Source organism: Nuphar pumila, chromosome 14 (genome assembly GCF_984573655.1).
Source record: "Nuphar pumila chromosome 14, dmNupPumi1.hap1.1, whole genome shotgun sequence".
Taxonomy (NCBI): domain Eukaryota; kingdom Viridiplantae; phylum Streptophyta; class Magnoliopsida; order Nymphaeales; family Nymphaeaceae; genus Nuphar; species Nuphar pumila.
This window is the reverse complement of record NC_143262.1, coordinates 10594693-10607396: the sequence shown is the minus strand read 5'-3', so window position 1 is coordinate 10607396 and position 12704 is coordinate 10594693. Positions and strand designations below refer to the sequence as shown.

At 37.2% G+C, this 12704-nt stretch overlaps 1 pseudogene; it reads left to right on the top strand.

The window, feature by feature from the left end:
• The first annotated feature begins 7001 nt into the window (after nt 1-7001).
• LOC149816336 (UDP-glycosyltransferase 85A8-like) lies at nt 7002-11925 on the top strand (annotated as a pseudogene).
• The last annotated feature ends 779 nt before the right edge of the window (nt 11926-12704 follow it).

The window sequence follows — 12704 nt, the reverse complement described above, 5'->3', positions numbered from 1 at the left end:
ATTTAAAATCTTTGCAGATTGTTTTGAAATTTGCTTTGAGGTTGTTTGTAAATATCCAAAGTTTTTATAGCTCTCGGTTTGGTCTTTTAGTGTGGTATTTTATTATTCACTTTGTTGTCCTCTTTGTAGGGGATGTTTTTTATAAATATATGTGCTTATCATTCTTGAATTAACTACAATTTTTATCTTATTGTCAATCTTTTCAAGTTATCCTGATATGAAGTGAGAATTTGATTTCTATTTTGATGTATCCAGGAATTGTTGTTATCCCTTTTAGGATCGGATGATGGGAGTTGTCCAAGATCCTTCCCTTCTTGTTTTAATTTGAGTGCCTGGGCTCTCAAATTCACACACTTTTCTGTGCTCCCCACTGTCCCACCATAGACAATTCCCGTTCAGGTTAAGGGTTAAACCTGAATTTTTTGCAAAAAGGTTATTTGTCTTAAAAGCCATTCAGTCTCAGCGATGAGACGCCCAAGATCAATCCTTTTTCAAGCTTTAGGGAACCCCCTTTCTTCCTTTTGCAAACTCCTCTCGGATTTATTGTGCAAAATTCGAAGGTCCCATCATAGTTTCTTCATTTGAGGATTCCGTTTATCGCCCCCTTTCAGGTTAAGGGTTAAGCCTGAACCTCATTTTTCCACGAGGTATCGTCCCCTTTCAGGTTAAGGGTTAAGCCTGGACCTTGTTTTTCCACAAGATATCGTCCCCTTTTAGGTTAAGGGTTAAGCCTGAACCTCATTTTTCTACGAGGTATCGTCCCCTTTCAGGTTAAGGGTTAAGCCTGAACCTTGTTTTTCCACGAGGTATCGTCCCCTTTCAGGTTAAGGGTTAAACCTAAACCTCATTTTTCCATGAGGTATTTCGTTTCTCGTCCCATCCAGGTTAACGGCTAAGCCTGAGCCTCATTTCGATGAGGTGATTCTTTCTTCTTTATTCTCCATCCCATACCTATCATGATCATCGTCAGAGTTAATTCCTTCATACCTGGTCAGATTCTCCTAACTGGGGCATTTTTTTTATATATAGTTCAAATTTGGTGTGTTTTCTTTGTCACTAAGCTCGGCTTACAACCGGCTTACTAGCAAAGAGGGGCATCTGTAAACACCTCAAATTTTCACCCTTATCCAGTGTTTATATATTTCATGTGTCATTGCATATCATTACATGCATTTGGCAAACTATTTCATCGCATTGCATGGCATTGCATGTCATTACATCTCATTTTCGAGATCCAGCACTCCTATTTTTAAAATATTCAATCCAGATTCGGGTTTTTAAACTTTTCTTTCAAAATCAATTGTTAAAACTTGGGTTTTTAATCAGCATTCTGTCATTTGCCAACCCCAGAACCTTATATTTTGAATTGTTTTCTCAGAAAACAATCTGGATTTGTTTTAAACTCAATTTTCAACCGATTTCAATTCTCAGATGAGACCCGTTTAGGTGGTGTCGCTTCTGGATTCCTTTACTTGTCAAAAATCTCCAAAAATTTTAAAGTCCTAGTTGGATCAGGACTCTTTTTCCAGAGTCCAGTCGGATCAGAACTCTACTTTTCACTACTTTTTTACCTATTTTCGGAGAAAACCTTTCAAAATCTTCTGTTTTAGCCAAAATCTCAGAGTCCTAGTTGGATTAGGACTCTTCTTCAAGAATCCCAGTCAGATTAGAACTCTTCTTCAGAGCTCCAATCAGACTAGGACTCTGTATTTTGTCACTATTTTTACCTATTTTTAACCAAATCTTTCAAAATGAGGCAGAAACTCAGAGTTTTAGTCAAAACAGGACTCTGTTCAGGGAGTCCTAGTTGGATCAGGACTCTGATCCTGATTTCAATTTTGAAAGAATCTTTCAAAAATCTTTCCATCTATCAAAACTGTTACACTTTTATCAAAGAATTTCAAAATTCTGAGGTTTTATCCCAGAGTCCTGATCAAATCAGGACTCTACCCTCAAAGTCCTGATCGAATCAAGACTTTATCCAAAATTGATTTTTATACATCATTTTCACTGGTTTTCAAAATCTTTGCCCAAATTTCATCATTGGCTTCTCAGAAAACCAAAATTCTTAGAGTTCTGATCGAATCAGAACTCTTTCTTAGAGTCCTAATCAGATCAGGACTCTGAACCAAAACTTCAATTTCATCCTGTTTTTAACTGTTTTTCAAAATTCTCTCATTTGTTTTCTCAGAAAATCCAAAACTCTGAGAGTCCTAGTTTAATCAGGGTTCTGTCCTCAGAGTCTCAGTTGAATCAGAACTCTGTTCTATTTCAATACTTGTTATTGTTTACATTGTTTTTACAAGTTCTTTCGTCTATTTTCAGAAAATACCAAAAAAATCTAGAGTTTCAGTCCGATCAGGACTTTGTCCCAGAGTTCTAGTCCAGTCAGAAGTCTGTTTTGAAGTCAGTTGTTACTTCCATTTTTCATTTATTTCCATTTGTTTTCAAAAATTAGGTCATTTTGCAGAGTCTAGTTAATTCAGGACTCTATTTCAAAGTTCTGATCGAGTTAGGAGTCTAACCCTGATTGTATTTTCTGATTCGTTTCATCATCTTTTCAGAAATTCCATCATTTGTCTTTTAAAACCCAAAATCTCAAGAGTCCTAAAAATCCAGGACTCTAACCCGGAGTTCCAGTTCGCTTGAGACTCTATTTTCAAAGATTTTGAATTTTAATTATTGATGTTAACCACTTTTCAAAGTTATTTTCAGTGTTTATTTCAAATTTCTCAAAACCTGGTGTGGCCCACTCAGTTGACGCCACATCCAGAGGAGTTCTAACCCAGTTGGAACTCTATGCCATTTCAAAACTTTTAATTTCAAGTTTACTTTTGAAAATTCTCTCAATTTCAAGTTTTAAAATCATTTTTTTTAAAACTCAAGTAGGGCCCACTCGGGGTGGCATCACATTTGAGAAAGATCGGGGTTAGTCTAGGCTTAGTCAGTGTCTTGGTTAGTTTTAGAAGTTTAGAAGAGTCAAAATCTATTTTGAAAACTCATTTTTTTAAAAAGTTTGGTTTTTAAACTAGTGTTTTTAGAGGTTTTTAAAACTTTAAAAACCCAAATGTGGAAAAGCGCTAAGTGGCGCCACATTTGAGGGATTCTTAGGTTTAGTTATGGGTTAATTAGGAACTAATTAGGATAATTTAGGCTAGGGGTAGTTAGGTAACTCCACCCAAAAATCTCCCCTCCTTAGAGAGTCCAAAAATTTCAAAATTGTCAATTTTTAAAACCTAAAAAAATTCTATAAATTGAGACCCATAGGGGTTCGATTTTTCCATTCACCTCTTTAGCAATTCTTGGAGCTTCTCTCTCCTCTCCAGCCCTTTCTCCATTGCAGCAACCTCAAGGTAATTATTTTTTTAATTTTTAGCTTTTTACTTAATGTTTTTAATGGTTTAAATCAATTTTAATCATTGGCTCCATCTATTCCATGGATTAAACCTTGGATTCAAGTCCAAGAACCTCAAGAAAGGTTCAAGAAGATGATCTAACTCTGTTTTGATGTTTTTCCAGGGATTCTAATCCAATAGAGTCGATTATAGCGTGATTTTTCATGTTCTTAACCATTAAAACATGCGATTTACCCGTTAAATGGGTCAAATCCATGTTTTTTAAGGTAAAATCAAATTCCAGCCATGGATTCCCTGTTTTTATTTATTTTTTTTACTTAGTTATGTTTATTACATGTGTTTTAATATAGAAATCAATTTTGTTTTGCTGTTTACTATTTTCCTTATTGTTTTCATTAATTAATGCATAGTTTATTAGATTTCATTAGATTTCTGTTTGTTTTTAAGCATATCCATTTCATATTTATCAATTTAGAAACTTAGGTAAAATAGCTTTTGAGACTTACACAAGCCAAACAATTTAGTCCCATATTGAAGAATGAGAAAAAATCTTATGGGCTTATATAGGCTAGGTTGACTTAGATGGTTTCTCAATTGCATTTGCATTTGTCTCATATAAATGAGTTGTTCGTTGAGGCCATTGAAATCAAACAATATACCTTATATCAAAGAGTGTGTCTTGAATGATGGAGATTGTTTAACAAGTTTGCCTTTATTCTATTATTAAAGATCAATTAAATGAATAAAACATATGAGCATTCTCTCACTTTTTTTTCCTTCAACTCTTTTATTTTTTATTTTTTATTTTTTGCGTTGGGTTGTTATTTATATATAGCAGAGAAATAGTGTTTGTCCATCCAAATTTTTTATCGAATTCAAAGCTCATCAAGTGTTTTCTTGGTGAGCCTTGAAAGATTGTGCAAACCAAATAGAAGTGAAAGATAGTGATCGGCTCATTCCAAATAAAAATTGTACACATGATATTGCACATTAAGTGTTATGATAGAAATTTAGATATGATGAGAGACTCATATAGTTATATAAAATAAGTATATGAAAAGATCATTATGAAAAATCAACATAAATTATAAGCATCATCGTGATAGAGATATATCATAAAGGAAAATTTCAATTAATGTATGTAAAATCTCATGATATAATGGCTAAACCCATATTATATGTGAAAAGAACCAAGGTTTATATAATGATGAAAAGACCACATGAATATGCAAGAAATAACTCATAACACGCGTGTAAAACTTCATACTTAAAAATGAATGATAAAAAAATTCAAACAACTATGCGAGAAATAACCCATAATATGTGAAAACATATCATACTTAGATTTTGAGATTACCCTTAAAATTATGCTTGAAAGAAGTGCAATTATTGATTAAATGTGTCCTATATTCGAGCGACCAGGTCCACCATTCTTTGTTTGGGAGACGGAGATGGTATTTGACGAGTGTGTAATTAATTAATACCACCTATTCTTACAAGTGTTTGGGAACTCTGATTTGAGAGAAGACAATGGCGTTGAGGGTGGAGATGAGTCAGTTTTTTTCACTGCATCTTCACACACAAAGATGTAATTGACAACTGTTGATATTTGATGATTTCAACTGTTTTCTGGCATTGAAGCGTACACCATATTCATTGATTTCAGGCTCACGTAGTACATGTGCTTCCTACGGTTCTGCTTTGTCCAAGATCGAGGCAACGGCTGTCGGTGCAAGTCTTCCTGTGGTGGGACATTGCAGGTTCAAAACCCCAGTGATAAGATTGAATAATAAGTCTTAACCCTAACTTGCCTTTTTTTTTAAATGTAGTTGACATCTCAAGCGTACGTCATCTTCCATTTTCATATGAATATTTCCATCATCCCTCTCATCTCAGCAAAGTTTCAATTAGGGGTGTCAACGGGTAGGGTTTGGTTTGGACTTGGGTGAAACCAGACTTGAACTAGATTTTTGGGTATATATAGTATTGGGTTTGGACCTAGGTCTAGTTGGGTCTACTATAAGAAAAACTATACCTAGACCTGATAAGAACTACATGAACTAAACCTGGACTACACCCAGTAAAATAATATTTTTTTTATCATTTTTGCATTGAAAATTTATGAGTCTTAATCAGAACTCGGGGTTGGGCCCGAGTCTGGTATAAAATTTCACAAACTATGTGTGGGTCCATGTAATGTAATAATCAGACCTTTAGGTTTGGACCCAAGTCTTATTCGGGTCTTCTTATTTGTCACCATACTCTGACCCTATAGGGTTTGGTCCGGATCTGGGTATACCCGACCTGTTGACACCCATAGTTTCATGGTGTTTAATTACAAGCACCAAAAAAAGAGAAATGCAAGAGACCGTGTCAGGTCCAGCATTGCCGGAGGGCACCTTGGATGCCGTTCACTCATGAGATGAGCGGCAACCCAAACACCATAAATTTTCTTTGTTTTTTTTAGCCTCGCATTTTTTGTGCTTTAAATCATAAAATGCCGTTCACTTGGATCCATATATTAATTGGACTGATCTTCGGGTCCGGCCCCAATTTTATTGGGGCCTTCTTATTTATCACCAAACCCTCACCCTATAAGGTTTGGTAGGGGTCGAGTCCGGGTCAAATAGGTCTCGATGGATTCCCTTTGCCGTACTTGTATACCGGACTAACTCACGCTACTCATAAATTATGAAAACCGGTCAAATGACCTACTCCAAATAACTTGGTAGCTCCACACACAAACAGATGTATTAATGTTGGCGTAGTGGGGGTGGGGGCGTTGACTGCTAGACGGGCAGTCAAGGTTCCATTCTCATAGAAGTCATAGCCTCAAATCTTCATAAAGGGTGTGGTTTCCAACACCTCATATCAATGGTTCTCCATACACTACACTTTCCAAAATATTGACTTTGTCTGGGAAGATAATGGTTCGATTGTTTATAAATGATTCTCCAATACATTACACTTTCAAAATTAAAGGTCTTTCCTCCTGTACCAAATAGCATATAGAAATCAAATCATATGAGAAACTTAGTTCAGCAAGAATTGTCCCCCACAAAAACCCTGTTATTCGATTCTGAGATACCTTACAAAAGACAAAATGACCCTTTTTTTTAAGCACAGTTCAAATATTACAAACACTAAGACTTGTAATCAGATTGAAAGAATCTAAGTGACATAAGTTTAGGATAAAATTATAAAACTACCTTCCAACAGTTTTATGTCTTGTCAATCAGATTAAATTTATGAAATGTCTCACATGACAAGAGCAACAGATACTTTCTTTGGCTACAGCTTGCTTCCTAGATCTTTCTCCCCCCCTTTTCATCAACTGATTTAATTGTTAAATTTTAGTGATGATGATATAAAGAAAAAATCAACTATTTATGTTACGGCTTGTCACAATTTCTGTGTATTACATCTAATCTTTTTACTGGTTTTCATGCTGAAAGTTTACCCTTGCCGAGGCAGTTTTGGATGGTGTGATGAATGATGGAATCTAAATTCAGAGCCAGTGCCCTTATCTCCACGTTTCCTGCATACGCCAACAACCCCCACCATGTGTATAAATACCGAGTTCTCAGCTCCTTTCTTCTCCTGTCAAGAACTCCCCAACTGTATTGCTGCTCCTATAACTTAAACATGGCGTCAGCAGCAAACACACAGAAGCCTCATGCAGTTTGCATCCCTTACCCTGCACAAGGGCATATCACCCCCATGATGCAACTAGCTAAGCTTCTGCACTGCAAAGGCTTCCACATAACCTTTGTCAACACAGAGTACAACCATGAGTGACTGATCAGGTCAAGGGGCCCTGACTCAGTCAAGGGCTTGAAGGACTTCATGTTCAAGTCCATCCCAGACGGGTTGCCGGCCTCGGACCCTGACCGAACCCAGGATATCCCTGCACTCTGTGAATCCATCACTAAGAATTTCTTGGCCCCTTTCACTGATCTTGTGCAGAAGCTCAATGAATCACCTGAAAAACCACCTGTTACTTGTATAGTTTCTGACGGGGTCATGAGTTTCACCCACAAGGTAGCTGAGCAGCTTGGGCTACCTGTGGTCTTATTCTGGACCATTAGTGCCTGTGGATTCTGGTCCTACTTTCATTATCTTGATCTCATAGAGAGAGGATATACACCACTTAAAGGTATGAATCAAAACCATGTACTTTTTATTGTAAAGTTTGCTGCTGCTGATCACTATCCATAGAAGACAAGGAAAACACTACTTTTGATAGCAATCTCCAAGTTGGTAGTGGAAAGCTACCCAATAGCAACCCTACCAGATGGTATCCGATTGCTTGGGACTATCAATTTTCGGTGTTTTTTTTTCAAAGTTCTGACCATACATATGTGTTCAGCATGATTAAAAATAGATGCTTGGATCATTTGATTACTATAGGTTTTTATGAGGTTCAAAAATCAACGGTCGATAATTTTCATAAATTTTTTGAGGCTTTAAAAACCACTTTTTTTCATCCAAAATGCATGATAAGTGTCAATTTCTAGTAAATCAATCATGTTGAATATATATGTAAAGTCAGAATTTAAAAAAAAAAACATCAAAAAATTTATTAGTAGGATATTATTAATATTATTAGTGTTTATGCACCTCAAGTAGGTTTAGATGATTCCATTAAGCATCAATTTTGGGAAGATTTAGATGAAGTAGTACAAGGGATATCTTATGGAGAAAGACTTTTCATCGGAGGTGACCTTAATGGGCATGTAGGCATTAGTAGTGATGGATTTGAGAGTATCCATGGAGGCTATGGTATAGGAGAAAGAAACGAAAGTAGAGAAAGGATTTTAGATTTTGCTTTGTCCTATGATATGATCTTAGCAAACACTTGGTTTAGGAAGAGGGAGTCTCACCTAGTAACATTTAAAAGTGGGGTTAATACGAGTCGGATAAACTTTTTCCTACTTAGAAAGAGAGATAGGGGTTGTTGCATCGATTGTAAGGTTATACCGGGAGAAAGTGTAGCTACACAACATAGAGTCTTGATTTTAGATCTTAGAATTAGACAATGTCGTAAAAGGGATAGACATAGGATAGATCCTAGAATTAAGTGGTGGGCACTGAAATGAGCTAAACAAGGAATGTTTGTAGAGCAGGTAGTTAAGGAAGTTGATTGGTGTCTTGAAGAGGATTCAGAATCAATGTGGAATAAGATAGCGGGTGGCATGAGAAAGGTGGCTAAGGAGGTATTGGGTGAGTCTAAAGGCGGTGCATCGCTAGGTAAGGATACATCGTGGTGAAATAAGGATGTCAAATTAGCTATTAAGGTTAAAAGAGAGTGTTATAGAAATCTAAGTAAGTGTCGTGATAATGAGGATTTGGAGAAGTATATGATAGCAAAGAAGGAAGCTAAAAAAGCAGTTCGGAACGCGAGGGATAAGGTATATAAAGAGGTTTATGACAAGTTGGATACCAAAGAGGGCGAGAAGGATATTTATAGGCTTGCAAAGATGAGAGATAAGAAATCGAAGGATCTGGGTATGGTTAGATGTATCAAAGATGAAACGCAAAGGGTTTTAATCAAAGATGAGGAGATTAAGGAGAGATGGAAAGATTATTTTGATAAGTTATTTAATGAAAGTCATGCTCAGGATCTTGAAGACTTCTCCATTCCTTTTCATGAGATGAATCGTGACTTCATGCGCAAAATTCAAAAGAAAGAAATTGCAAAGGCTTTGAAGAAAATGAAATCAAGAAAGGCAGTTGGCCCAGATGGTATACCTATTGAGGCTTGAAAATGCTTGGGAGAGAAAGATTTAAAATGGTTGATAAATCTTTTTAACAAGATTTGACGGACAAATAAAATGCCTAATGAGTGGAGAGAGAGTACTTTGGTGCCTCTATATAAGAATAAAGGTAATATACAAGATTGCACAAACTATCGTGGTGTAAAACTCATGAGTCATACTATGAAACTTTGGGAGAGGGTGATTGAGTCAAGGTTGAGGAAGGTTGTCATGAAATCAGAGAATCAATTTGGTTTTATACCTGAAAGATCAACTATGGAAGCTATACATCTTCTTAGACAACTTATTGAGAGAAATAGAGAGAGAAACAAAGATTTGCTTATGGTTTTTATTTATTTGGAGAAGGCATACGATAGAGTACATATGGACATTCTTTGGTGGACAATGATGAAGAAAGGTGTTTCTCTCAAGTACATTAGTATAATTAAAGATATGTATAAAGGAGTAGTAACCAATGTCCACACTTGTGGAGGGGTAACAACCAATTTAACTATAACGGTTGGGTTACATCAAGGATCTGCTTTAAGCCCTTTCATATTTGCTATAGTGATGGATGAGCTTACGAGATCAATTCAAGAAAATATACCGTGGTGTATGTTGTTTACTGATGATATTGTTTTGATTGATGAGTCTAGAGCTGGGGTTAATGCTAAGTTAGAATTATGGAGACAGACATTGGAAGCAAGAGGTTTTAAGTTGAGTAAGAGTAAGACAAAATACATGGAATGTTGGTTTAGTAAGCAACGAAGTAGTGATGGGAGTGTAGTGAAGCTTAGTGAGCAAGAAATACCGGTGGATGATCGTTTCAAATATTTGGGATCTATCATTCAAAAGTATGGAGAAATTGATGGAGATGTAAATCATAGGATAAAGGTTGGGTGGATGAAATAAAAAAATGCAACTGGAGTGTTGTGCGATCGTAGAATGCTATTGCAGTTGAAGGAAAAGTTTTATAGGACCACTATTAGGCCCGCTTTACTATATGGTACGAAATGTTGGGCTGCCAAGACATCATATTCAAAAAATGAGTGTAGCTGAGATGCGTATGCTGAGATGGATGTGTGGAAATACAATAAAAGATAAGATTCGAAACGAAGATATACGTAAGAAGGTAGGCGTTGCACCAATTGAAAATAAGATGAGAGAGAATCGTTTACGGTAGTTTGGACATATTCGGCAAAGGCCTAATAATGCTCCAGTTAGAAGGAGGGAGAAATGGAAAAATATATTAGTTAAAAGAAGTCGGGGTAGGCCTAGAAAGACATGAATGGAGGTGATAGGAAAGGATATGAATGCTTTGAACCTCACCGAGGACATGGCATTGGATAGAAATGATTGGAGGAGAAGGATTCATGTGGAAGACCCAGAATGATTTTCTTTTTTGGTTCATATCGCCGACCCCAATTGTTTTGGGATGAAGGCGTAGTTGTTGTTGTTGTTTGTTGTTGGGTAGGGTTGGTAAGTTTTCTCTGTTAGGTTCCTATTTCTCATCTCCAAATTTTCTTTTTTTTTAATTTTCATTTTGGTTTCCTTATTTGGTTGCCATAAAATATGTATTTGCTTTTTGTGTTAGGGCACCGTACACTGCTCCAACCTTTCACATCCAAAAGAGTGGCATAATCTGTTTGTTATCCCGCTTTTCTGGATAAGTAACTGTATCTATCCAAACACGACCCTGAAATAGCTGGTTATTGGGGACTTATGTTGTACTGGTCACCTGGCTGGTCCAAACAAAATGAACTTTAGCCTTTCTTGCCTTTAGATTTTTTAAATTTTATCAAAAGACCAAATTAAGTTAATTATTCTATGCTTTCCTTCAACTTTGCATCAAATCTTCTAAACTTCTTCACAGATGAGAGCCAGTTGACAAATGGGTACCTTCATACCCAGATAGATTGGATACCAGGGATGTCAGGCGTCACCCTGAGGGACATTCCCAGTTTTATTAGGACTCTTGACAGGGACAACATCATGCTCAACTACAGCAACAACGAAGCACATACAGTGACCAAAGCCTCTGCACTCATCCTCAACACCTTTGATGATCTTGAGCCCGAAGTCCTCGAGGCCATTCGGTTCCAAATCCCTCGTCTGTTCACGGTTGGCCCTCTGCTAAAACTGAGCCAGAGTGTGCCCATGAATGGGCTCACTGCCATCAAGTCCAACCTGTGGAAACAAGAGGAGTCTTGCCTAGACTGGCTGGATGAGCAGGAAGAAGGGTCGGTGGTCTATGTCAACTTTGGAAGCATCACGGTGATGACTGCCGACCAACTGGTGGAGTTTGCCTGGGGGCTAGCTAACAGCAAGCACCCATTTCTGTGGGTCATTAGGCCTGACCTTGTGAAGGGTGTGGCAGCCATACTGCCACAGGAGTTCATTTTGGAGACAAGAGAAAGAGGGTTGCTGGTTAGTTGGTGTCCACAGCAGGAGGTCTTGAGCCACCCTTCAGTGGGTGTCTTCCTCACTCACAGTGGATGGAATTCTGCACTGGAGAGCATAAGCAGCGGGGTGCCCATGTTATGTTGGCCTTTTTTTGCAGAACAGACTACCAACTGTAGGTATACTTGCACCAACTGGGGGGTAGGGATGGAAATTGATAGCAACGTGAAGAGGGGGGAGATTGAGAGACAAGTAAGGGAGATGATGGAAGGAGAGAAGGGGAAGGAGATGAGAAGTAGAGCCAAGGAATGGAAGGTGAGTGCACAAAAGGCTATTGCGCCCGGTGGGCCTTCATATTCCAACCTGGAAAGGCTTGTAAATGAGGTTCTATTGCAGAAAGTGCCACAGTGAGCCTTCCCATCATCATTAATGTTTCTAGCGACATGGGTTAAACTTGCAGCTCCCAACATAAATTATAAACCCACCGTCAATTATCAAATCAATTATCTTAAATGCCTTGTACTACTAGCCATGTAGGCATAAGAAGGTAAGTATGGTTGTGTTTTTTAAAATGTGTTTTAGAATATCTCGTGATTTCAATTATCATATTTGTCGAGAAATGAAATCTCAAAAACACATAAAAACAAGATAAAAAAATAGAAAAACTGAACTCTATGGCCCGAAGGCCTTCTTACTGTCAGGAATGAAGTGTGGTGGCTCGTCCGAAGTGGTAATGATGCCATTGAGCCGGTTGGCTGCAAAACAACGAAAACTATAAAAAATAAAACTGACAAAAACTAAATTAGGGGTTCTTTGTTACGAGCCCCCTCGTCGATCACAGGGAGGGCACGGAGGTGCGGTGGAACTCATTGGAGGTGGTCAGTGGCATACTCAAAAATTTAAGTTAGGGTGGGCACAAATGCACTGTAAAAAAATTATGTTAATAAACTATACTAGCAAGTGCAAAACAAAATTAAAGAATTACAAAGTGTCATAGAACATTGGTTGAAACTAAACAATATGTTTTTCGTAATATAAAAATTTATTTATAACTCGACAATATCATAATAACATTATACTCCAAAATTTAACTTTGTTTGATATAAAGATTGCATTAAAAATGCAATGTGACTAAGCTTAAGCTTCAATCTTGAAATGCATTAAGCATGTGACAAAAGAACACAAACATCCT